This window comes from Pongo abelii, chromosome 2 (genome assembly GCF_028885655.2).
Source record: "Pongo abelii isolate AG06213 chromosome 2, NHGRI_mPonAbe1-v2.0_pri, whole genome shotgun sequence".
In the NCBI taxonomy this organism is placed as follows: Eukaryota; Metazoa; Chordata; class Mammalia; order Primates; family Hominidae; genus Pongo; species Pongo abelii.
Genome location: NC_085928.1, coordinates 22,460,791 through 22,488,768, shown reverse-complemented (window position 1 = coordinate 22,488,768; position 27,978 = coordinate 22,460,791). Strand labels below are relative to the sequence as shown.

Genomic DNA, 27,978 nt, shown 5'->3' with positions numbered 1-27,978 from the left:
TTTTTTTTTTTTTGCCAAATTATCTGGACTTGCAGAGAACCTTAGAAAATTCATGGTGAGTCTAGAAAGTGTTCATTTCTGGTGACTCTATAATTCCTTCTAACCCATGCCAGGGCGCATACACAATGAGCCCTGATCTCTCCTGCTGACAGAGTCTGTGTAACTCTCTTCCCCACCCCCTCCCCTACCAACCCATGCTGAGGCAACTGGAATAAGAAAATGCAGAGTTAATTTTCTTTCTTGCTGAGCTGGCAAAACTACAGAAACCTCCTTTGATGTTTCATGCTAAAGGGCAGTACTCCTGTTCACTGAGAGGGAGAGTGGCTTGGGGTCTCCTTTGCCTCTGTCATAGTGAAATTGCCAGTGTTATGCCTGGGGCTGAATTAATCCACAGACTTCAGACTTTTACCTGGCCCCATAAGGAGGGGTACTGGGGTTCTTTCAGGCAAGAATAGAGCATATATATTAACCAATCATACTGATAAAGTAAGACATGTCTTCCTCTATTAATAGTTCAAAGAATGCGTATAACCAGGTCATTTCAAGAGAGGGTACAGCAGCATTTAACTATTCACTTCCCTATTAGTATTAATAAAGGCATTAGGGCAACCAAGCAGTGGCTGTTGCAAACCAAAGAAGTGATTTCATGCGGGAATTCTCCCTTTTGAATTTCTGAAGTGTGGTCAGGTGGCTTTTGTACCTTTGTAATTAAATCTTCATAACAGTTTCAGAAGTGTTGGGAAGATTATTATACTGTGAGTCCTTAGTGCAGGCCACTTACTGACTGTGATCTTGAATGAATCACATCACCTTGGGCTTCAGTTTCCTTCTGTAGAATGAAGAGTAAAAACCAAAAACCACGCACAAATGAACACTTTGCTTACCTTAAGGATTTTTGTAGGGCTTAAACATACTTGATGTGAAAATAAAGATCAATATAAGAAATTTTTATTCTCCCCAAGTTTTGCAATTTGAGGCTTGTCTTAGAGACCCCAGTTCTGCAGGATGATCTAGTGCCTGCTATGTCTACCTTTCCCTGTTAGAGATGAGTTCCTTCTAGTCTTAGTTGAGCCTTCTGCTTGTGCTCTTGCTCCTCCCCCCGTGTTTTCCCCAGAACTCCACTCCCTCATGCCCTGCTCTTTCTTGAGATTTCATCTTCTTGTGCTGCACTGGCTCCTTTCCTTACAGCTTATGAATATGCTTTTGCCTCATCTATCTTAAAAGATCCTCTCCTGACTCTATGTCCCCATCTCTATAGTTCTCTGTCTCACTCTCCCTTTAGAACAAAGTTCCAAGTACTCTCCACCCTCATTTTCTCCTCTTCTTCACTCCTCATTCACTATTCCATCTAGTTTAATTTGGCTTTGGTTTTCATAATTTCACTGAAAAACATATTCTGAAAGGGTGCGACATCCAGTGACCCTTCATTTTACATCTTATTTGATGTCTCTTTGGCATTTTGTGTTGTTGTCAATCCCTGTTCCTGAAACTGTCCCCTTACTGGGTCTGCATGATATTAATAGCTCTCCTTATTCTCCCTCTCAGATAAGACCCTGCTCAGTCTCTTAATAGGCTTCTCTTGCTCTCTTCACCCACCTCCCCAAATCTATGATCTCCTGGATCATAATCTTCATTCATTCCATTCTTCTCGTTTGACTCACTAATCCTAGGTGATCTCATCAGGTCATCCACGTCCAAATCTTTAGCTACCTGCGTGATTTCCAGATCTGTAGATCAGATGTCTGTTTTCAGCTTCTGATCCATAGTTATCTTGGTCTAAGTGATTCATTTCAGAGACACTCAAGTTTGTTAGGTACAAAACCCAACTCAGTGTCTTCTGTTGTGTATCACACTTGATCTGCCTCCCTACACTTATTGCTCTGATACTGTCCATCCAGCCTCAGAGCTCTAGGAACCTGAGAGTAATCCTGAATGTATTTTATTTCAACTCGCATATCCAGTTTCTAAATCCTTTGATTCTTTGATTCTTGTTTAAAAGATTGAATAAATCCTCTGCTTTTCTACCCTGTTTATATAAATAACCTGGCTCAGACATTTTATGACTACTCATCTGGACAAAAGCAGTAACTTTCTATGTGGAGTTCTACCACCACATTGTTCTTTAGTTTACCTTGCAAATAACACCACAGGTATCTTTACAAAATGCAAATCTGGTTTTGTTATTTTCTTTGTTAAAATATAAACTCTTCAGCATGAACGACATAAGCTAGTTTTGCCTGCTTTTCTAGTGCCAAACTCCAACAACCCCCCTGCTTTTTTTTTTTTACCTGATGACACCATGCCAAGATTTCAGGCCTTGGTGCCTTCGCTTGTACTCCACTCTCTGCCCACGTTACCCTTCCTCTCAGCCTGAAATATTCCCAGTTTCCCTGCAAGAGTTAGCTCTTTGAAGCCATTCTTAACCTTCCTAATTAAGTTTTCTTCTACCTTCTTTTTGCCTGTGCTGTATTTTGTACTATCTCTATTATCACTTATTGCACTATTTGACATTTATTTTTTCACATACTGGTGTCCACACTGTGAGCTTCTTGGGGAAAAGGATGAAAACATAATTCTTGTTTTATCTCTACCATAATACTTGGTACATAAAATAACTCATGTTAACCTTGAATAATCTGTTTGCTAAATAAATATGGAACCAGGTTTATAGTCTTTTCACAGGCTGTAGCATATCTAAATGGATAGAATCACTAGGAGATTTTTTAAAAAATGTCTTGGCATGAAATTTTAAAGTGGAACTGATCATCAGTGATTCTTGTTATTCACTTATAGACATGAGAGCCATCAGTTTTTAATAAAAGCAGCCACAAAATGAACCCATTTATAGACTGTATTTCTCTGAACTCTCATAGCTGGCACTATCTCCCCTCCATGTCCTCCTCATCCAACAACCAGCATTACAGCCCCACCCTCTCTGGTTACCACAACCCTGGATCTTCACGTGCCCTTCCTTTGAGGCTCCAAGTGCTTGCACTCACTGCTTTGCTTCACAACTATTACAAATAGACCGTAAATCAATCTGTGTGATCCATGGAATAAATCAACTAAGACTAGCAATATTTTTTTCTTTAAATGCATGTAGTGCTGGCCTGTGCTTAGGTGTGTGTGCTCAAAAATTAATTTTACCTTCATTTGGATTTCTTTTCTTCCCTGTGAACTATACACATAATAATATTTCACAAAGAGAAATCATGATTGGAGGTATAGGGAGGGTGAATGGTAAGTAGTCCCTCAAATGACTGTTAAATGAATGTTAATGTCAGATGAATTGGATTTTTCTTAGGTTTAAATAGACTGAAGGGACTTGAGTTCTGAAGTAGGCCTATCGTGCCCAGCATGGAACAAATTGCAACCACTGTTTTCCATGAGAACACTCTTGCCAGACGCTAAGCAGTGTATTTTCTCTGACTGAATTGGCATGTCCTTGAGAACAGCAGAAAGACTAAATAATTTGTAAGTGAAGTTTGTCTTCAACTGGTAAGGTTCAGCAGTATTTGTCAATTGCCATACCCTCACTTGATATCTTGCTTACTGCTCCCAATCTCTTTGGCATTGAGTTTTTCTATTATTTTCTCCTGTCAGACCCAGGTAGAGTTTTTCTGATTAAGTAATACCAGTTCATGCTAGTGTTTAGTGGGTGAGGCTACGGAAGGAGAACTTTAAGAAAAAGTGTGTTTCTTCAAGCTTTCTAAAAAGTATTTATAGACAAAACAGGTATTTTAAGCTATGTCTGGCACATCTTAGATTCTCAATAAATATTTGTTGAAGTAATAAATGTAGGAAGGGAGGGAGCATCATGATGGGTCATTAGGGGAGATGTTTTGGGACAGACGACCATTTCTGATTACTTATTCAGCGCGGGCTTTGTGTAAATGCAAGCTCAGCTCTATTGGTCCCCCTCACAAGGTGGATGTAGTCAAAATTCAATTCCCTCTCCTGTCTGCTTAGATCAGAGAGACACACTTGCAGTCATTTCATTCAGGTTTAGCATGGGAATGTGATCTTCCAGATTTCCTATCCTTAATTATTTACAGATCTTATTTTCTTAGATGTTGTTTGTTTAATGTCCTGTTTCATGTCTTTGTAGTGGAATAAACCCTTTCCCTGGGTTCTAGACCTGGTTCTGCCAATTGCTTGTCATGTGATGTTGGGTAAGTAATTTAACCTTTCTGAGCCTAGTCTATTCATCTGTGTAGTGGGTACATAAAAAGAACCTCCAAATCCTGTCTTACCTTTTTTTTAAAAATTAGGTTGGTGTGAGTCTCAAATAAAGAGATAACAATAAGTGTTTTGCAAACAATGTGTTTTTGAAATGTAAGTATTATTAATTAAGGAATTTCATAGATCGAGCACTAAAGTATTCATGGCTCTAAGCAAACAAGAAGTACTCTTGCTCTCTGTATAGAATACACACATTCCCCATTTCCACCTGATTCCCATACTCTACAGAGTAAATTTTTTTTTTTTTTTTTTTTTTTTTTGAGATGGAGTCTTGCTGTCATCCAGACTGGAGTGCAGTGGTGTGATCTCGACTCACTGCAACCTCCGCCTCCCAGGTTCAAGCAATTCTCCTGTCTCAGCCTCTCAAGTAGCTGGGACTACAGTTGCATGCCACCATGCCTGGCTCACTTTTGTATTTTTAGTAGAGACAAGGTTTCACCGTGTTGCCCAGGCTGGTCTTGAACTCCTTAGCTCAAGTGATCCACCCACCTCGGCCTCTCAAAATGTTGGGATTACAGGCATGAGCCACCGTGCCTGGCTCAGAGTAAATATTAACCATGCTAATGGATGGGAACATAGTATCTCTTTATTATTTCCTTTGAAAACTTCAGTGACAGAATTTAGATAAGCCAATATTCAAAGTGTTATAAGACCCAAGGATCACTTCAAATGCATTAGAAATACCCACTGTTTTTCTTTTTATCTTTTTCTGTTTTAGTCTTTTCCTCACATTTAGATCTCTTTTCTTCTCCATTTGCTAAGTTTGCTGCCTCCCCCTCTATACCCACCCCCACTTCACCTCCAAACTGGGTTCTCAGCACTAAGATGGCCAGGCATGCTGTGCTCACATCCATCACATGAGGGCCCAGTCAGGCAGAAGAGTGGAGAGAAAATGCAGGGCTGGTTGGGAGACTGAAAATGTAGATACAGTTTGGTTGGGGGAAGCACATTTCAAAGATGATCACTTGATCACCATTTCCACAACTTGACTTCAGGGCTCCTCAATACAACAGGAATAAACCTTGATTAGAGAGGTGATATGTAATCCTAAACCTTTCCAGACTCAACTCTAAATGCCATAATCTTTTGAGCCCTCAAGATGTCCACAAAGGACATTATAGTTCTTCTGTGTCCCTGGGTATGACTGGGATAAATTACCAATTTAAAACAACAAAATTTATCAGATTTTCCTATAAGCACAGAATTCTACAAACCAAAGAAACTGAGTTTTTAAACATATGGATAACATTTAGAAATACTTTAAAGCATAATAACTGGATCAAATTAGTTCTAAGAAATCCTATTTTTCCTAGAAGCCAAAAGTTTAGCATAAAAAAATTAGTATCGTACATATTTTGCCAAAATACTTTTATACAAAAGGCTCATGTAGACTGCAATAGAAAGGTGTGTTAGCTAGAAATTTGAAAATAAACTGGTGTCCAGAAGGAAATAATGATTTTTTAAATTATATTTATAGTTGGTTAATGGTGAGTATCACCTTTAATCTTTCACTCTAGCCACATCCCTTTCTCCCTGTTTTTTCTTCTTCTGCCTCAGAACACACCACTTCTATTATATATGGGTTTTTTGATTGGGAACAAGTATCCAAAACCAACTTTAAGAGTCTATAAAAGGAATTTATTCGAAAAAAAAAAGTAGCGATCATATGAAATTAGTAAGTTGAACAATGAAGCCTATGGGAACTACAGTAGAATTTCAATAACAGGAATTCATAAACTCTTTCTGGGGCTCTGCATCAAAAAAGACTCAGTTATTAATAATCCCAGGTACAATTCAAATTTTAAATGATGAGAGAGAAAGAGATAAGAGAGAGACAGACAAAGGGAGAGACAGACAGAGGGAGAGAGACAGAGAGAGAGAGAATGAGGATGAATGAATTTTATTGGTCCTGCTTGGGTCACCTAGCAACTGCCACAGGGCCAATATCTCTGACTGGAAAAAGGGCTGGGTGACATAGGTTAGAGACAATTTTGGTAAGCCCACACTTGTAAATCTAGTGAGAGGGTAAGTTGGTTGAGAATTAGTCTCCTGCATATATACCTATATGTCCACATAGTCCACATGTGGGTTAGCTACCCGAGTCAGGAGGAACTTATCTCAAATGTGGTGGACCATTCATTTTTCCTTTTGGTTATTTTCAATTTTGTCTGTATTACATATTATTGGTAGGGTTATTATCACTGATGGCTCTAAAAGGAAGTAGTAACCACACAGATAACTGAACCTACGAGCTTATACACCTAAAAAAGAAAGGTCAGAGCAAATCTCCATACTGGTTTCAGTGTGGAGATGACAGACACTGGGTTTTCACCATCCTCCTGAGGCTTACCTCTGGCAGGTGCCACCTGTCTAGAAGCAATACTAGCTACCATATATTCTTGCTAATTTGGAATGGTATAGCTTCGCTCTAACGTCTCTTTTTCAGGTTGTAAGATCTAGTTCCTGCAAAAAGATTGGACAATAATGGGTGTAAAACAGCTCAATTGGATTTATATTACCGAAATGCTACTCCTTGACATTAGTCATCTCATTTTGAACGTTCTTGAATTAATTCCAGCAATAATAACCACATTTATCTATTTTTAGCAAATTGGCACTTTGTAAAATATTTGCTCTAAATGTGGAATATTGGTAATTAGCCTTACATCCATTATTTATAATTCCAGTTCCAATAATATTCAAAAATGTTATTTTTAAATGGAAGTTGGGAAGACCCTAATATCCTTTCATTAATGACTAGATAAAAGAGCTAGATGAAGCAAAGAAAAAAAATAGACAAAATGATCTCCAAAGGTTAAGCAAACTCAGAAATTGGTTGCTTTTCTTAAGTGGCTGCAGAACTTCTTAGTCAGCATAACTAGGCTTGACTGGAACCTGTGAGGATGCATATCCTCTTCCTATTCTTACTTTGCTTTGATTCCGGAACCAATTTACCTGCTTGGAATATAAGCTGAGAATTAAATTCCTCTTAATGGCCAAACTAGTTCCTATAATAGCTGTTTCCAAGGGATTTATTCTACAGGTCTACACAAATTTTGATAGAGGCAATTGTCTCATTATTTACCTAAAAAGGAAAGAAAGAAAAAAATTGACTGGATATGGTGGCTCATGCTTGTAATCCCAGAAATTCGGGAGGATGAAGCTGGAAGATTACTCAGGAGTTCAAGACCAGCCTGGGAAACATAGTGAGACCTTGTTTCTACAAAAAATAAAAAAATTAGCTGGGTGTGGTGGTGCATACCTGTAGTCCCAACTACTCTGAAGGCTGATGAGGAAGGATCTCTTCAGCCTAGGAGGTATAGGCTGCAGTGAGCTGTGATCACACCACCGCACTCCAGCCTGGGCGACAGAGTGAGACTCCGTCTCAAAATAAATAAATAAATAAAAAATAAAAATTCCCCAGTTTCCAAATAATTAACTTGCAGTTAGATTTATAGGTCCATGTTGTACTGAGGGTAGCCCACTTTGGTTGTCCAGACTCTTACTGACATTCCAGTGGGGAAAGGAATAAGCATTGAGTTATATTTTGCATGGACATTGCATTTCGATCCTTAAATCAATTTTAAAAAGTATTATTTTATTTGAGAGGCGGGAAGGAATAACAGACTTCATAAGGGAGAATGATATTGTCTTACTTAAAAAACACCAATTCTTTCTTCAGTAAAATCCAAACTGGGAGTTTGATCTATTCAAACATCATTTTTTTTCCTGAAATGCAACATCTGCAATATTTCCTTAACTCTCAAGGACTTGTTTATCCTAATGAAAGAGAAGGAAATTGTTTTCTCTATCACCTGGGAAAGTTACTCTGGAGAACTCAGGTTGGTATTAAATATTCATTTGAAAAAGTCTTTCACGATAATCCTCTTAATTCAGTGTGCCTCAGGGCTTTGATTGCCTTTGGTTGAAAGATGCAAGGTGATAGTTTTTTGATAACTCAGCCAGATTTGTGCATCCATAATGATGGACAATTAACTGGAGAACTGTATAGAAAACCTAAGGACAAGACTTCCTTGCTTACACATTCTTTCTTCCATCTTAAACTTTGTACCTTACACCTCTTGAGTGAAACCAGTATGGAGGAGGAAATGAGGATTTCTATAATTGAAAAGGGAGAAGGAGACTAGAGTTATAAAATAAAATTACTCATTTTGGAATTGGGCCATAACCTTCTAGTAAAAACTGTCATGGGATCATTAATGACCACAGATGGCTCAGACCTCACTTCTGAACATCATCTGGAAAACACAATAAGCCCAAGATAAACAGTATTCAGAAAAGAATCCAAGAAGTATTCTGCAAGACTAGGTATGAAAAAAAAAATAAATAAGTGTGAGCACTAGTATGCTTAAATATGCATAACCAAACTTAGGACCCAATTCAGTTTTTATCTTCACTTAGTGGAACGAAACTATTGATTCTTAGCTAAAAAGAGGACTGCCAATTTTGTTGTCATGGTTGTTGCCATATCTTATGCTAGACCAAATCTTTCAGCAATGAACTGTTTTCCTGCAAGCTTCTACCGTTCTCCTGCATTATCATTCCCGTGTCATTGGAGACTGATTGGTTTGTGTACACACTTAAGTCTATTTTATTAATCATATCTTACCAAAATTGTTACTTTTGCTCAACTTGGGTATATAGTAAAACTCCATCTGTAAAGAATCAAACCATAAGAATACCAATAGGAAAATTAACTTTCCATTGTTCAAGGTCTCCAAATATTAAAAATATTATTTTTCCTTTTACTTTTTGTGGTTCCCTCAAAAAGTGTCATGTTGAACTAATTATCTTCTTTGCAAATTAGACTTTATACTCCCCTACTCTTAACAATATCTTTTAGAGATCCCAGCACATTCTCAGTTTCCCAGCTCATAACAGAAATAATTGATTACTCTCCTTCTCTTATAAAAGTCATACTATCAGTTACCAAATTCATTTTGTAATGTATTTCACATATGCTCTTTTCATCTTCTGCCAGCCTTTCTTAACCAGCATTCCAGAAGAGAGCCAAACCCAACCCTTAAAGCCCTAAGACCCTAATGTCCATATGTATGTAATGAGTTAATCCCTCTCTTGTGCATCTAGATGGGTACCTGTTATATACCATCCTTAGAAGAAGAGAAAATAGTCACTCATTTTCGTGTTCTGTGGTTCAGATGAGAAACTCCAGGTGAAAAAAGGCTGGACAGTTACCACAATTCTCTACATATTGTCTGCTGGCTAATCTTATGTTTAATCCCTGCTTTCCCCAAATTTCAATGGTTTCTCTTTGTTTACAAGGTTAATTCTAATTTATTTACTTATGGTTGTGTTTCAAGGCTCCTTAGGATCTATTACCAATTTCCTACTCTTGTCTTATCTCCTAGTGGCTCTGGCACTGACTAGGCTTGTGAATTTAAATAAATTTAGTCTCTCTCAGTTGTCATTTCCTTTTACGTAAAACGTAAGTATTGAATGAAATCATCTCTAAGGCTTTCCAACTTTTAACAAACATGTTCTATAGCAAAATGCCTCTTTTACTTGGATATTCTGTCCCACCCAGACTTAGTATACATTTAAGTATTAAGTTTCCTATACTTTTATTCGTTGTTACTGCCACTACTTGAAAAGTCCCCTTTTGGGCCTAGCTCAATCTCGCCTAAACTCTGGGCCCTGAATCAAGACTTATCTCATTTGTGAGGGCTTTCCTGACTAACACAGTTCTCCATGACCTGTTCTGCCTCTTAGATCTTTTGCACCACATACTACCTGTCCCCTTGCTTTGGCATTCATCAAACAGAGCCTTAACCACCCGTTTGCGTTTTTATGTACCTGATTCTCCCAAGTAGTTTGCAAACTCTTTAAGGGTAAGATATCCAGTACAGTGCATGACTCAAGAAACACATATTGTATCTACTCTGTGATAAGCTCTGTATTAGACTCTAAGGGAATGTACAAGCCAAATAATTTCTCAGAAAGACAGGTGGAACTATCTTGCATTGCCTCTCTGGGACATTTGACATCATGAAACATACCTTGCTTCTTGAATCTCTTTATTTTCTTGGCTTTCATAACACTTGATTCTGCTGGCTTTTCCCACCTACACCTTTGGTTGCACTTTTTTCCCATCTTGGCTTCTCTTTTCTACCAACCTCTGAAAAGTTGGTGTTATTCAGTGTTTTGTCCTTATACTTGCATGTTCTTACTCAACACAAGTTCCGTGAATAATCTAATTTGTGCCCATAAGTCTCACTTGGACTAGTGAATCTCAAATTCTCCAGGCTCTCCATCCAAACCTACTTCCTCGGCTCTAGAGCTTTGTATCTTACTGTCTACTAGAAATATTTTGCTGACCTGCAGGAACCCCAATCTCAACAGGTCTTAAAAGTAAGTCACCATGTCTTGTTCCCAAATCTCTTCCCCTTTCTTATCCAGTCATGTAATTCAGAAACAGAACCCTTATATCTTCTTTTTTTCATTGGATGCTACTGTTCTTTCTCTGGTTTCTATAAGTAAAAACCAAACAAATAAAAAACCTTTTCATTCCTTCCTTTCTTTCCTCCTCTCAAAAATATGTCATTCATATGCCTCTCATATTATGAGAGGAGGCATATTTTCTCCTCTCAAAAATATGCCTCATACTATGAGGGCATAGTAAAAATATAAATAAACAAAAGAAAGAAATATGTCTTGACTCTATCCACTCCATCTCCAGTCAGCTCTAACCCAGCCATTTTTCATGGAGACTAATGCAATACTCTCCCCCTATAATCACCTTCTTCTACCCTCAACCCTTTACAATCCTTCCCTCAGCAGCAGAGTGGTCTTTTGAAAAGTGTCCATAAGATTGTGTATGTCCCCTATTTAAAAATCTTTGATAGCATCCCATTCCACTTAGAATCAAAACCAAACTTAATACAAGGCCTAAGAAATCCTACATTATCCAGGCTTTGCCTTCTTTTTTAGTTTCTGCTTAACAACCATGGGCCTCTTGGTCACCAAGTCTGTTGGCCTCTTTTTAGTTTTTAAAACATATAAAACATGTTCACACTTCAAGGCCTTTGCATGTGTTGCTCCCTGTGCACAGAATACTCTTTCTCTGGCTCTTTACTTGAGAAGCCTTTCCATCTGAGTGGTGTCCAAGTCACTCTCTAACACATCACACTTTTTTTTTTTTTTTTTAATCTTTTTGGGATGCTCTCAATCTGATTTTTTTTTAAAGTATTTACTTTTCAATATTCTGGTCACTGCCTATCTCTTCAAGCTTTAAAACCCACCCCCTTCACATCCCAGACTCTATTGCAGTTGTGTTATTTCATGGAATGTCCCATATTATTTCATCCTTTCTCCTTTTCTAAACACTGTTCCTTTTGTCTGTAGTCTTCCTTCCTCTCCTTTTCTACATGACACATTTCCTGTTTATTTCCGTGATAATAAACAGGAAATACGTGGCTACAGTTATTTTCTTCTTTATGGAGACTCTCTGATCCTCCAGCCTAATACAATTATTCTTCGTTTTGTGTCTTATGTCTAGTACATACCTGTATTACAACATTCAATAGACTTTATTATACGTATTCATGTATATGTCTATCTCTTTTGCTATACCAGGAGCTCCTTTCAGGTAGGAGTTATGTCCATGTATAGATCTAGTTGAATGCTTTGCACACTATGGTTTCTCACTAAATTTGAGTTGAATAAGTGCAGCCTATAAAATGAACAAATACCAGTGTCCAGTGAGTAGTATGAGATGGCAAAATTTGGTTAGGACTAAGGCAAAGGTTGGCCAGCTTACAATGATCAGTCATGGAAACTGTTCACTTCTGGCACAGTCCATAATTGGGCAGCTAATAGATATTTCACACAGAGCTAAGACCATACAGACTTGGATTTCACCCAAGTGATACCAGCTGGTTGCTTCAGCAAATAACGGTCACCATTTTATAGAGAGATACTTTAGTATAGTCAGAAAGATAGCCATCCTTGACACTATAAATTTCTTAATATCTGGGCTAAGGATGAGTACTTACTGTAAAATATACAGCTATATCATTTTAGTCAATTATTCTGCTTCCTAAGCTTGGTGCTGAACAGTTAGCCTTTCCTCACATCTAAAGCTTGTATCTTCTGATACTCCTCCCACAGGAATCCTGGTGAGGTTTTAGATCTTCCCCTTTGTCAATAATATAATTTATAGTTACATGTACACTGTCTCTTCTCTAGTTAAAAAACTATGTACAATAACGCTTAGTTGTTGCTATTTTTTCTTGTCCCCCTTTATTATGGGGGAAGTATCCATCTGTCTGATGTTATTGTATCTATCCCCAAACCAATAAACAAAGGAAAAATACTAGTAGATTTTCCTAAAGGGAAATAAAAGTACAAACGGCCAGAAAATCAATGACTTCTCAACCCTAACTTATATCTCCTACACACAAAATATAATTCCTGGGGGACAGATCTGGGAAGGAATGGGCTTCCCCTTATAATTCTGGTGAGGGAAAAATATCTCCAATTAAATCTGTTCCCTTTGCTAGAATATTTAAGAGAATCAACAAGGGAAAAGAATGGTCCACGAACATTAGGTAGCTAGATCTTTTTGAAGTGAAGCTAAATAACATAGAAATTAAATATATCTCTTTGGGGTCTAGATGGGAAACTTAAACACTCTCTTGGATTTATTTTTTTCAGGAAATGTTAGTCTAAGTTTCAAACTGGTAACTTGGAAAATAAACTTTGGAAATACATCTCACTTGTAGGTTGCGATAGTGTTCACTCAAAAATAAAATTTAGGAAGGACCAAAAGAATATAATTTTTCTGTTTAGAGAATGGATGATCATAAGGAAAGCAAGATGAAGTACACTTTAGCTGAAAAAATATGTCACTTTTTTTCCATTGTACTTTAAAATTTCTAATTATGTCGAAGGTGAAGAAGATGCATGAGTAGTTTGGGTTGCCAAGAAAGCAGGTAAGACAGGCAAGTATTCAGTATTGAAGACATTGATTTGGTGGGATATGGTAGAATTTTGAGAGACCCACCATCATGGGTAAAACCACTTAGAGCCTTTTCTAGAAGATAATTCATTTGCTATTCCTCTTATCTGGTCATATATTCCTTTGCTTCCAGTTTTCACAGGCTTTTCTATTAGGCTGTTTTCTCAACAAAACTATATGTTGACAGAGTGGAAAACCATTTCCACCTCAAGGCTCTGGACTCCTCAATTGATGTACACCCAGAGACACTGCAGTGTCAGCCCACTGTAAATTCAAATTGCCAGTAATTATATGACATTCCAAGAATACCCAACAAGTCTGGGTTACTCTGATTAAACCAAATTTCTTCCAAATTCTCTGGAACTAAGAAAGGGGTTTCCCTTGGATTCCAGTGAAGGGTCAAGAGGTCAGGTCTATGTTGGCACAAAAAAATCGGAGATTAGATTAAGGAATAATGACGTTTACTGGGCGCTCTCCCTATGTATGAGCTTTTATTACCACCTAACAATAAAACTGGTACTATTTTCTCCACGTGAAATTCTTTCTTTCTCTTTTTCTTTCTTTCTCTTTCTTTCTTTTCTTTCTTTCTTTCTTTCCTCCTCCCTCCCTTCCTCCTTCTTTCTTCTATTTCTCTTTCTCTATCCCTTTCTTGCTTTATTCCATTTTTTTTGTTTGTTTGTTTGTTTTAAATGAGGTTTTACTATGTTGCCCAGGCTGGTCTCGAGCTCTTGGGCTCAAGCAATCCTCCTGCCTTGGCCTTCCAAAGTGCTGGGATTACAGGTGAGAGCTACCACACTTGGCCCTGAAATGTTTTTTCCTCCATTCTACCAAACCACATTCTGCCTTCAAAAATTCTGTTGAAAAATCACCTTCATAAAATCATTTTAAACATTTCCTCATTCCCTATCTGGTTCCATATGGCATTCACTATAGTAACCTCCTTAGCAACTCCCATTTTCTCATATTGTCTATGTGTGTGCATGCACGTGTATGTGTGTACATACACACATAGGAGTATGTGTGTGTGTATACATACACACATAGAAGTATGTGTGTGTGTGTATACATACACACATGGGGTGTGCATATATATATATATACACACACACACTATATATAGAGAGAGAAAGAGTGCATTTATATGTTTTGTGCATATATTATACATACATACACACACACACACACACACACACGGTGCTTTCCTGTTTCCCTAGAGACTGCTAAAAGGCTCATTCCTGAGATTTCCTCTGTTTTAGATTATACAAGGCACTATGCAATGCTTGCACATACTGGGTCCACAGTTAAAGCTACTAAATTTTTATTCAAGCTCCCAAGGAAAAGTTGTCACCTTCTTTGTCTTTGTACCTGATGGTGATAATTATCATTGACTAGTAGAGCTAAAGAGAGCTTAGGAATTACCTAGTTTGTTTTTCTTTTATCTTGTATTTATTTAACCACAGCATCTTTTTGACCCAGATTGAAATATTTCTCAGAATCCAAGAATGTAAAACAGATAAAAAGATGTTGTTGCGGCTGAAGCAGAGTTTGGTGGTCCAGAGATCTGTCTGGTCAGCTCCCTCCTGTCTCCTCTGAAACCCCCTGTTGAAGCCTGGGGAGCAGATTTTGAAACACTGATCTACAGCCAATCCTTCATGGTGCAGATGTTAGTAGGTTCTATGCTCAAGGCCATTCAACTCGAAAGGGCTAAGATGGAATTTCTTCCCATGTCAGTGCTACTCTTTTCAGAGGGGTGAAAGAAGACCATACTCCCAATTTCTAGATGTACATATGCCTAAATTTTCTAAAGTTAACTCAGCATTTATGTGATTCAGGAGTAAACAGGGCTCTTTTACAAATGAAGACTTAGAAGTTATTTTTTTGTTTTCCACCTTTTGACTCTTACTCATCTTATTTTTCAATTAGGCTTTATCATCAAGACCAATTTTAGACACAATATCTCCTCTAATATTACATTACAATCCTTTATTCATTCAAAAAACATTTATTAATAATCTACCATGAGCCAAGAACTATGCTGGGTACTGGAAATACAGAATTTTTTTTAAAAGAAACACTCTTTACCCTAAATTAGCTCATAGTGTAGTGTGGTAGACATATGTGTGTCAATTTAAAAGTCTGTATTCTAGAATGTGCTCTTAAATAATTTTACTTAATCTCAGGTAGTATTTTCCTAATTGTTCAAGAATATTTCCCAGTATAGGCTTACACTAATGTTTCTTCTTGTATAGATGCGACTATCAACAAGCCTTGGAGGTTTGGGGGATAAATTTTGTAAATAACAGAACATCCATAGATCTAAAGACTTAAGTACCACAACTCCAAAAGATTTTTAAGAATTAAATATGTTAATATTTATAACTATGCCTGCCACATAGTAAGCATTTAACGTTAGTTATTACTTGTTATTGTTGATGCTGTTGTTGATGACGATATTTTATCTACATTAAGTGAATCATATATCTAAATAGCTTTTTGTGGTGATTCTTAAAGGACAGGTTTCTGGATTTTAGGGGTATATGTGTGTGTTTGTGTGAATGCATGCATACACACCTGAAGTTCAATGAAAATACAATTGATTAACTGAGAAATGAGTTATTAATGCCACTGACTTAAACTTTGCATGTCCTATGCTCTCAACACTCTTTAATGCTAATATACATTGTTTCTTGCAGTCTTAGAACTCAGAGATGTAGCCTTATCTTACAGTTGTGGCTAATAAAGTTTGAATAAAAATTTCAAGCTGCCTCTACTTAGAAACCAGAGAGGCTCATCATTTGCAAGGAGCTGAAATGTAGACATCTCAATACCTAGACTCAGTCACTTTTTATCTTCAAGGAATGACGTAAAGATGATAATTAAAAAAAAAAAAAAAGATGCAATGGCAATTACCAATTATCCTCAGTGATGGTGGTATCCACGATCTGTGGCTATGGTATCTACAGACCCATGCTCTAATCAGTTGGTGGTTTTGCCTTGACTGTGTTTCCTGGGTCCACTTTCACTTGGTTCCTGCCTAATTTTTGAGACTGTTTCTCTAGCCTTGCCATTAATACTGTGAGCTCTCTGATATTATCCTAATCCATTTCAGGTTCTATTGCTTGCGCTGAAAAATCTTACTGATGTAACCCTGTAGTCAGAAATCAGGAGCAAGCTGCTAACATTTTTCACCTGGATTATTGCAATAGCCTGGGAGATTTGCACTCACTGTTCTGTCTGCCTAAAATACTTTGTTGCAACATATTCACATGAGTAGCTTCCTTACCTCTTCCGGATTCTACTCAAACTCACCTGTTTACATCTTATCAAGGAATTCTCTCATTACCCTATGTAAAATGGCACCCCACCCTAACACTCTTTATCTGTCCCCTTTTGTTCTCTTTCATTTTATTTTCTCTAGCCCTTGTATCTACTCAAGATACTTATTATAATCTGCTGGCACCAGTGGTATGTAAACTCCATGAGGGCTCCATTACTCTTTTGGTGACTTATATTTCCTGGAACCTAGTACAGTGCCTGGTACATATCAGGTACTCAACAAATATTTATTGAATGAATACATGAATGCACTTAAATTATATTCAGAAGTAATAATAAGCTAAACACGTGCTACAGCTAATGCATCCATTTCCACCTGCCCCCACGTCCTTCCTGATTGCTGTTCCTTAATCTGAACCAGCAGTAACCCATATATTTCTTTCAACCTAGCTGTCAGTCTAAGGTATGTGATGTAGCGGATTTCCCAAGAGTGATGAAAGAAGAATTTGGTCCTGCTCACCACTACAAAATGCCTATTTATTTCTCCTTTTATATTTTAATTGTTTAAATATTTGGGGAGGATTGTCCTGCTGTGGTAAATTTATACTTATTAAATTGTCAAGTGTAACGGTATTATTTATTTATTTATTGCAGGCACTGTAGGGGAAATGCTTGCTTTGCCACTGGCACCATCTGGCTTTGAGTGATTATTGTATTTTACCTGATAGTTTTTGGACAGGACTATCAGGGTGATGAATGGGTGAGAGTGGGAGGAGTTCAAACACTGGTTGATAAAAGGATAACAAACCTGTAGCAATAAGTCAGTCACCATGAAGCATTGTAAGCACTGAATAAGACAGAGCATCCATTCCACACCCTATTTGCATTCCCAGTTAATCTTCAAAGAGTCAACATGGCAAAAACATTCCAAGATAAAAATAGCAAGATCTTCTAGAAAAGATTTAAGTTTCAAGGCAAAAAGAAAAATCCTTTATGGTTACTGAGTATGCTGTGAATCTGCACAGTTGTGGTTGTAGCTAAAATGCTGCATATTTCTTTTCTCAGCATCAGTGATTTATAAATAGAGAAATTTAAAAAAATGAATCTCTGAAAACATTCCAGAAGAAAATTTGATTTGTGGGAATTGAAGGATAAAATGTATAATGGCAAGTGGCACAATGTCAGACACTGGGTTCTGTGGTTATAACCTGATCTCAAATCAAAACCCAATGCCCCTGGCATTCTCAAAGCTGGATCATCAGAGGTTTTATTCCAGATAGAAGTGAGGTCATAGCTCTGCTAATGTAAGGTAACTTCAGCATGTCTGAATCCATCTAACAATCTTGTTGAGGCAGGGAGCCTAAAGAAGCTATTCAATCTTTTATCTTTCTCCACGGAGAAACAACTTTAAAGTGTATGTATTGTTGGCCCCTATATCATTTTTGTTTATCAATAGATCATCTATTGCTTTCATGGTATCTCAAGAGTTAGAAGAAATTTAGAAGGCATCTTATCTATGAGTTATTCATTTATTCATTAGGAAATCTTTATTTAGTGCCACTATAAATTAAAGCATATAGGGTAAATATATGAATCAGATATGTCTATTCCCTTTACAGGATTCATTAATTATTTTCCGCGACATCCTTGCTAGGTTGGAGTTCAGGCTTTGGTGCAGTATGTCCAATATTTTTTGTGTTGATGCTACTCACTTAATACAACACTCCTCAAGTGAGTAAAAGAAAATTAGCCTTCACTTAAAGTAGTGAGGCCCAACCAACTCTTCTTTACCCCTCATTATTCAAAAAGTCAGATGTAGAGACCAAGGAAGGATCAGAGTGGAAGTGCTGAACAGTTAACTTAGCGAACTCTTTCACCTTATCTTCTTGTTTTGGCTTCTGTCAAACTTCACTGTACCTGGTCATTCTCTATGCTTATCCAGAGATGGAAGCAAAATACTAAAATTTCATATTTGTAACCTAGTAAATACTAGTATCTTGGTGACAAAAAAAAACCCAAAAATGATCTAAAAGTCCCCAAACCCCTTAATATATTTTAGAACACTTTTTCTTTTTATTGAATGAAAACTTAACTCAGTTTAGTTTTGTTTGCATACACAAATCAAGCATTGGAATAAATCTTAAGAGTTAAAATGAAATAGCTATATTTGTAAAATGCTTAGAAATATCCCCAGAAAAATATTTCTTAAGGCTTTTCATCATTGGCTGTGGCAAGATGTAAGGCATTTCAAGGTCTCATAAAATAAAAAGTAAAGTAGCATGCAAACATATGCAGACACCAAACTCTTAACTCCGGAATTTTTGGGATTTTTTAGATTTCTAGTTTGGGTTTAAGATAATGGCCAATTGTCACTTATCGGAACTTTGATTTAGTAATAATTTTTAAAAATTAAGTGTTGGACTAAGTTTTAAAATTTAAAATATACTCCTATAACTAAACCATATTGGATTATGCCTCTTGCCAAGATTATTCTTAAACCATGATCTAAGAATCTCCTATTATTCTTTCACTGTCAGGATCCAGAAACTCAGTGCCAAGGGTAAGTCAGCCTTAGATAAACAGATTGTCTGGCCTAGGCCACCAATCTGTCCAACATTTGTGACCTATAAAGATTTCTTTTCCTGCAAGCAACTCTGCCTATGCCAACTGTTTATATGCACAGTGGAAACTTCCAAAGCTGTCATTTCCTAGGTTTGCTTTGCTTATACAACTAATTACTACTGTGCTAGAAATTTTTTTCTATTTATTGGATCCCAGAAAGGCTCAATTACCCAGTGCCTTTTGGTCAAGGATAGTAGCTGAAGAATAAGACCTCAAGATTATAGCATTTAAACTTTGCACAGTTCATCTTGTTGATATGGCAAGGATTCAGGGATAATTGCCTAATAGGCAATATTGCCTAATAGGATAGGTGGGGGTTCAGAAGGGCTCTAATGAAAGAGAAAAAGAGAGAGAACTTCAAATCATACTGAAGAAATAGAGGAAAGCAGAAGTAACCTGAGACAAAAGAGGGAAAGCCCTTCGGATATCTTGAATTAAATATAAACCCTCAGAAATATTTACAGTGCTCTAAGTTAGTAGATTGTCTTTTCTTATGGAGAAGACATAATTAGAATGGACCCCAACCACAAGAGACCTCTCTATTAAGACTCATTTGCGATTTGGTACCATATTGCAAATGAGTCTTAATATAAAAGATGTGTCAGAAACCCTCTTCTCACTCCACCTTATATATTAAGTATCTCTTTTCAGGAAACTAAACAACCAACATGTATTTCCTGAACCCCTACAATGAACCAAAGTCTATTAGAGGTAGTATGGGACATTGTGATGGGGGCAGAGGGATACAAACCCCACCAACAAGGAGGGTGCTATGATTTGAATGTTAGTTCCCCTCACATTTCCTCTGTTGAAATCCTCATCTGAGGATTACATCTGGGATTACTATCACTGAGATAGTAGTAGGAGGTGTGGCCTTTGGAAGGTGATTAGGTCATGAGAGTGAAGCCCTCATGAATGGGATTAGTGCCCTTTTAAAGAGACCCCATAGAGCTTCCTTGACCCTTCTGCCATGTAAGAACATGAGAAGGCTCGGTCTATTATACAGAAGGCAGGCCCTCACTAGACACCAAATCTGCCAGCACTTCGATCTTGCACTTCCCATCCTCTGGAATGGTGAGAAATAAATTTCTCTTGTTAACTACTGTTACCCAGTTTATGTTTATTTTGTTTTTTAATAGCAGTGGGAACTAAAACAGAGAAGAAAGAAGGTTGATATTTAAGAAATAAGTACAAATTAAGGAATAACACTCACAAAAATAACAAAACAAGGCAGTTTGTAATTAAAATATACAAGTACTATAAGAGCTCAGGACTCACAGGAGGAGGCAGGGGAAACTGAAAGCTTTAAAGAGGGAAAAAACTAGGAGAGTGCCCAGTATGAAGGGAGAGTAGAAGGCATTCCAGAGAAGTGGGATAACATGGGGCATGGTCATGGAGCCTTGAGGGGACCATCCTAAAAAATAGTGGAGACTGTTTGATGGTAAGAATTAGAGGGGAGGGAAAATGAGCCTGTAAGATAAACCATAGCCAAAAAAAAAAAACAAACAAACAAAACGGCCTGATAGGGCAAGAACTTTGTGCCATTAGCAGCTTTTGGCTAGGGGAGCAAAGTGATGTAAAAAGCATTTATGGCACCTGTGCATGCAGGAGTGCATGGAAGACTGGAGGCAGGAAACAAGTTAAGAGGTTATCATTTGAAACATGTATATAGAAGAGAAAATAAAACCATGGACTAGAGTGTTCATAATTGAAATTTAAATGTAAAATGAATTGCAGACTTTTTGAAGAAAAATGGGTCATTTTCAGTGCCTATGACACATGAAGAAAAGTCTCTGCCAATACATGTGGTCCATGACCCTTTCAATTTGGCTAACCAGTTGTTTTGTAGTCTAGGCTGTGTGACAGTGTGACAAGGCTCATCATGGAAGTAGTCCTTCTTTTACGCAATACTCTGGGCCCTTCTGCAGATCTACTTGCATTCCATTTTTATTTCCCTAATTCTTGGACTGCTGGCTGTATACCTCAACCTTCTTTTCTGCTTCTGACTCCTTCAGGTAGACCCTATCTGATATGCTGTCCTCGCCTCTGAGACTGGGACTCCTCTGTCCACTGGGCTCTTTCTCCTGCTCTGTTCTCTAGCTTTGGACACCATCTTCAGCATTGAACTCCATTGTCCTATTTCAAACCCACTACATCCTATAAGCCAGGAGAATCCCCCTAACTTGCCCTATGATGTGTGGAGAAATAAATATGATTATAAGATTTCTAGCTTAGATTTACTGGACTGGATGGGCTATTGGCAGAACTGATAAAAGGAAGAACTGATTTGGTGAGGAAGACAATGATTTTTATTTCCAGCATGGCCAGCATGAGGAAAACACCCAGAAAGAAATCACTAATTGAAGGTCCAGAAGTGGACGCAGAAGGTACAGGGGGCACATGACTCAAAGGCTGATTGAGAGCTTATTCATCTTCATGGCATTAGTTGAGGAAGGGTTAGAAAGAAAAGAGCTGAGATAAGGGCTTACTCACCCTTCAATGGCAGAAGATACTTCATTCAGAGAAAAAGAAAGAGCAGTTAGTAAAAGCATATGGGATCAGGGAAGCCAACAAAAAGAAAGCTCTAAAATAAATGGTCAGTACTATTAAATCAGAGTGATTAAGAAGGATGACAATGGAGAACAGACCATTGAATATAGGAATAAAGAGACCATTGATAATCTCCGAGTGGGTAGTTTAGTAGAGTAGTGAGGATGAAAGCCAGAGTTTAAAGGCTTAGAAGAAGATTGAAGTAGAAGAAATACAGATAACTGGCATAGACCACAAATCTAGAAATTCAGTATTTCTCTCAGTCAATCCCTGCTGCTACAAAAAAAAATCACAGATTGGTTATTAGTAATACAAATTTATTTCTCACAATTCTGTACACTGATCCAGGCGCCGGCAGGTTTGGTGTCTAGTAAAGGCCTGGTCTCTGTCTCCAAGATGGTGCTTTACTGTTGCATCCTCACATGGCAGAAGGGCAACAAAGAATAAATTCACTTTCTCAAGCCTTTTTATGAGGACACTTGCTGAGACCTCTTGACCTAATCACCTCCGAAAGGCCCCATCTCTTAATACTATTGCATTAGGGATTAAGTTTCAACTTGAATTTTGAAAAGACACAGACATTCAAACCATAACAGTGTCGAATGGAGAAAGAGAAATGAGACTGTAATAAAAAGGTGCTATTTTTCAAGGTAGGGAGAAACCTGTTTTAAAGTAGAGGGAATAATAGAGAAGGGAAGACTGAAAGGGTAACAGAAGAAATCAATGTGACAGTAAAGAAGCGATAAGTTCAAATGTTTAGATCTCAGCAGAGTTCCTTATGGAGAAATGATACAGCTTTGAAACAGAAAGGAAAAAGAAGAGGACAAGAAATGTATTGAAATGGGATGGTTTATATTCAGGGGATCCTGTCAAAATCCTGAATTTTGATGCTGCATGTGATGACTCCCACCTTTAATCCCAGCTACTCAGTAGGGTGAAGCAGGAGAATTGCTTGAGGCCAGGAGTTCAAGACCAGTCTGAGCAATATAGTGAGATCCTGTCTCTAAAAAAAAAAAAAAGAAAGAAAAAGAAAAGAAAAGAAAATCCTGAAACCCTGAAACCCTCCCCTCTTTTTTTCCCTCAGTGAAGAACTTTGGTTGGCTGTTCAGAGTAAAAATGGGAAAGCAAAAACCTTCAGGGGAGTTTACTAACTGACAGGAATGAATTAGACAGCATTTTCCCAAGTGTTCTATGGATCACCTGACATGGTGTCACCTGGAGAAGGTTTCTAAAATGATCTCTGGAGCAGACACTTCATTCACAAGGTCCTCAGACGATTATGATGCTTGCAAACGTCCAGGAGTGAGTGCCTTGTTGGAGGTGGAGCCATCTTGAAAACGCTGACTAATTTAGGAACGTAGCAGGAAGCTACATTGTCTCTCAACCTGTGGTTATTTTTCTCTTCACATCCCTCACAGGGCTCCCTTCACTGGGTGTATTTCTATGGTAAAGAGTGCAACTTATCCCAGTATACACCGGCATAAGCTCTTAGATAGGTCCAAAATATCAGCGAGGACATTATAGTATATCCACAACCCAAAAGAAAACCTCAGTACTGATTATGTGCACACATTAAGTTTCAGAAGAATGTAAACTGTGTATTTTTTCTACTGAATTACCTTTCAGTCCATTAAGAGTTTATTTCGGGCAGCCATCTGGGATCCCCTTCTCTCTGTGAGCCCCCTTTCTTTTCTCTTTCCCTCCCATACCATCTCCTATTTCTCTGTTCCTCCTTCTCCCCAGTCCCACTTCCATCCTTGACTTGAGGTGGGACATTAGATCTTTATGGTTCTGTGCATTGCACTGAGCTCTACCCTAGAGACTCAGCGCTAGAATCTGCAGACACTAGTCAGCACTAGAATCTGCACATGTGGAAGATCCACAGGCGCTTTCTTGCTAACCTAACCATCTCTAATAGCATAACTTTGATATATAACTATGATTTTTAAAATCATACTCTAGTCTTTTAAAATCATACACTAGTCTTTTTTTACTCTAGTCTTACTCCTTCTAAAAATTAAAGGGGAAGGAAAAAGTGTGTGGAGGAAAGTAAAATCTGGTCAGGCATGGTGGCTCATGCCTGTAATCTCAGCACTTTGGAAGGCCAAGGTGGGAGGATTTTTTTGAGCCCAGGAGTTCCATACCAGCCTCAATAGCGAGACCTTGTCTCTACAAAAAAATAAAAATAAAAAAATTAGCTGGCCATTGTGGCATGCCTCTGTAGTCCCAGCTACTTGGGAGGCTGAGGTGGGAGGATTGTTTAAACCCAGGAGATGGAGGTCACAGTGAGCTGTGATTGTACCATTGCACTCCACTCTGGGAGAGACCCTGTCTGGAAAAAAAAAATGATAATAATAATAAAGAAAGTAAAATCCAATTCTGTCACACTGAGAAACCTTTTATTATTTGGAACCCATATGCCAGCAGGCCCTCAGTAAATGAAGCATGGTCACGGGAGGCGGGATTCTGCAACATTATGAGTGTCTTGCTAAATGAAGTCAAGTCTCTCTCCCTCTTTCTCTCACACACACACATCCATGCACACTCATTGCACATACGGAAGACCTGTTGTTTGAAAAGTTAAGTTAGTGTTTGAAAAGTATATCATTTGTTTTCAATTTGTTGCATGAATTTTTTTGTTCATTTGGCAAGATAAATTTTACTACCAGTTATCTAGGATGAGAGGGAGTCAACTTTGAACCCTCATTTGATGCCTAACCTTGGCATCAAGAGAAAAAATCTATCCTAAACTCAGTTCATATGTACATTTCTATATTTTTCTTTTCTCTTGCTGCATTCCATTTTATTTACCAACACGGAAACAGAAGGTTGTAGTTTCTCTATTTCCTTTTTCTGATAAACACCTCAAAAGAATATAGTAATTTCCTCCATTTTTATCTGGCCCACGCTTTTCTTAAACACATGTAATCTGTTCTTCTCTCCCTCCTGCACTGTTCTAAAATTGCTTTCCCTGAGGTCCTTGGTGGCCTTGTAATTTGCATTTGTAAAGACCTTTCTCAGCCTTCACTTAACATTTTCGCATTGACTGTGCTGAACACCGCTTCTTAGGATCCTCTCTATTCTTGGCCCCTGTTCTGGCCCTCTTCAATTGTTACTCTCCTCCTCTAAGCTGGTTTTACTTTCTCCTCTGTCTTCTAGATAGCGGTGATATAAAAACATGATCTTAGTTTTTCTGATCTTTTATTTTTAATTCTCTTAGTTAGAATTTTCTTCCACCTTCATAGCTTCAACTATCACCTTCTCATAAAAGACACTCAAGTGTATATTTCCTGTACTAAGATGCTTCTAGTTGTTTACTAGTTCCTTCCAAACCTTTACCATTGAAACTGAGTCCATCACCTTTCCCCAAAATCCATCTTTCCCTTTGAATTCTCCACAAATAAACTGTACCGCTCATTTAATTCTGAAGATATTATCTTTTGTATTATTTATTTAATTATTTCATTTGTTGTTATCATATTTAAACAGTAATTATTTTGAGGGAAAGAACTGTATTTTCTACATCTCTGTATTCCTGTATTTCTGATGATTGTTATCCAACATTCTTTTTTTTTTTTTTTTTTTTGTGATAGAGTCTTGCTCTGTTGAGTCTTGCTCTGTTGTCCAGGCTTAAGTGCAGTGGTGGCACCATCATAACTCAGCACACCCTCAACTTCTGGGATCAAGCAATTCTCCCACTTCAGCTTCCCGAGTGACTGAGACTACAGGCACGTGCCACCATGCCCAGCTAATTTTTAAAAACTTTTTTGTAGAGACGGGTTCTCGCTCTTGCCCAGGCTGGTCTCAAACTCCTAAGTTCAACTGATCCTCCCACCCCTGCCTCACAAAGCACTGGGACTACAGGCATGAGCCTCTGCACCCAGCCTCCTATGCAGTGTTCAATAAATGATTTTTATTAAGATGTTTCAGCTAAGTTCCTAATATTTTGCATATACTTCTCACTGTGGTAATTTTTGAAAGAGTTGACAGATTTTGATGAAAATGAATAGATATGAAGTGTAATTTTGGTTCAGACCACCATCTTGAGACAAAATAGTAGCTACTAAATGTACTGACAGGAGAATTTCTGTAATTTATTAACAGTGGATTCTGTACAATTTTATATACCTCTGCAACTGAATGTGTTCTGCTATTCAGAACTTCTGAAAGAGGAAGTTACCAGCCAAAGAAATTATGAGGCAAGTTGAAGGATCTAGTCAGGTTAGACTAAGCAGACACTCAAATGAGAGGGAAGGCAGAGCTAAAACTTCAAGACTGGGTTTCTATACCTCATCTGGGAGAATACTGACAATAGGGCATATAAATTTTTGCCTTTTTTGCCCAAAATATGAGGTACTGGGCTAGGCGCGGTGGCTCATACCTGTAATCCCAGCACTTTGGGAGGCTGAGGGGTGCACATAACTTGAAGTCAGGAGTTCAAGATCAGCTTTGCCAACATGGTGAAACCCTGCCTCTACTAAAATTACAAAAAAATTAGCTGGGTGTGGTGGTGCATGCCTGTAATCCCAGCTACTTGGGAGGCTGAAGCACAAAAAGCACTTGAACCTAGGAGGCGGAGGTTGTGGTGAGTTGAGATCTTGCCACTGCACTCCAGCCTGGGTGACAGAGTGAGACTCTGTCTTAAAAATAAAATAAAATAAATAAAAAGGTAATTTTTCCAATGTCAAAGGAGACTAGAAAAAGTTTTTGAAGAATGGTGTCTACCCCCACTTTGTGTGGCGGGGTGAAATACCACTATTTCACCAAGGGTAACCTGCACCTCCTAAAACTTTTATTTCTCCCAAGACTAAGTTTACAGATTCTTAGAATTAATGAGTTGAAAAAGACTTGACCATCTAGTTCAAATCCCTTGTTTAGAGACATGCCACATGCTTCTTAATCCTGGCTGTATGTTAGGTTTTCTAATCTTGCCTCTGGGCCTTATCTCTGAAGTCCCCACTCTGCACTGGCCCTAGAGTTTGAATAATTCCATCCAAATGTAGATATTGCTATTATATTAAAAATAACACTTTGCCTTGTTCATGTTTAATGAATTTTCCTATGAAAGATAGATTCATGTATCACTTTTCAGATACTTAACATCTGAAATTAAAAAAAAAAAAAATAGCCCTAATGAATGTTTTCTACAATACATGGATCAAGAGTAGAGAGGAAATATTGGTCTCCACATCTCCCCTTTCCACTCCCCCAACACCAAATCCACTGTCTATAGGCATTTACTCGTTCCTTCTCTGATTGCATGATTCCGCCTTTTTTAAGGCTGAAAAATTCAACTCAATTGGCTCTCACAGATTTGAAGTTTTCTGCTGTGGTGTAAAAAATACATCCATATTTCAATTGTTTTCACTTTAATTTATCAGTTGGCCACAATATATATAAAACAGAATTGCCTGGTGCTCAGAATGAAGTACCAAGTGATTCAAATATTGACTATTCTACTCAATTTCAATATAAACTTAAGCAAGTCACATACTTGTCCACTTATCCAGTAGATGAAACAGCAAAGGAGGAGAGTTTATCTGAAAAGTTCTTCTCTGGAGAAAGATACTTAGAAAATACAAATGGTCCTTAGTGAAGACCCCAGCTCATCCCAAGAAGATCTGAGGAAAAGATGAGCAGACCCAATGCTACTTCAGCTCACCTCTCTTAGCAGTCTTTTTTTTAAAGCTCTGTTTTAATTGAACACTATGTTCCTGAGTCAAAAGAGTGCTTCAGTAAATCTGCCTTCCTGGGGCATAACGAATCACACACAGTCACACTTTCAGAAAGGCGAATCCTGCCAAACGTTGGCTGGACAAAAGATGGCTTTTTTTCCCCTCAAATTGCTGGAGAAAGAAACACAGTATGTTTATCCCTGTTTACAGATATTTAGCCAGTGCCCCTTCAGAGGGTCATGTTCCTATAAACAGCATCATGATAATTATATCCACTGCTGCAAAGAACAGATGTGTAAATTGGTGGTTTCTTGGGGGAAAATAATACCAAGTCCATTTTCCAGAAATGTACACAGTACAGTGCAGCTGTAACATTCTGTGCAGAGGTCTTATTAGTGTCTGTTACTGAGTGAGGTGACATTTAAAGAATATGGAAATTCACGGGGGGGCATCTAGCAGGGAAGTCCAGAGACACCTAGGAAATGATTCAGATGGTTTGGTACATTTAAAAATTTCTAGTAATACTGGGCAAATCTCCACATCTAAAGAAAGTAGTAACAAATCTTTGATTATAAAGTTTTCCAGGCAAGAAATATGTATTGAGTAGAAGGTAGG

General features: G+C 37.9%; 1 protein-coding gene and 1 long non-coding RNA gene across 2 annotated transcripts in view; both read left to right on the top strand.

Moving 5' to 3' along the window:
• The window catches only part of GAP43 (growth associated protein 43), a gene marked incomplete at its 5' end in the record, with an annotated part of 97,596 nt that overhangs the window by 3,510 nt on the left and 66,108 nt on the right, over nucleotides 1–27,978 (top strand).
• Nucleotides 23–26,850, top strand: LOC134760987 (uncharacterized). The gene is made up of 2 exons (XR_010139136.1): nucleotides 23–3,474; nucleotides 4,109–26,850. It is a non-coding gene; the product is annotated as an uncharacterized LOC134760987 (long non-coding RNA).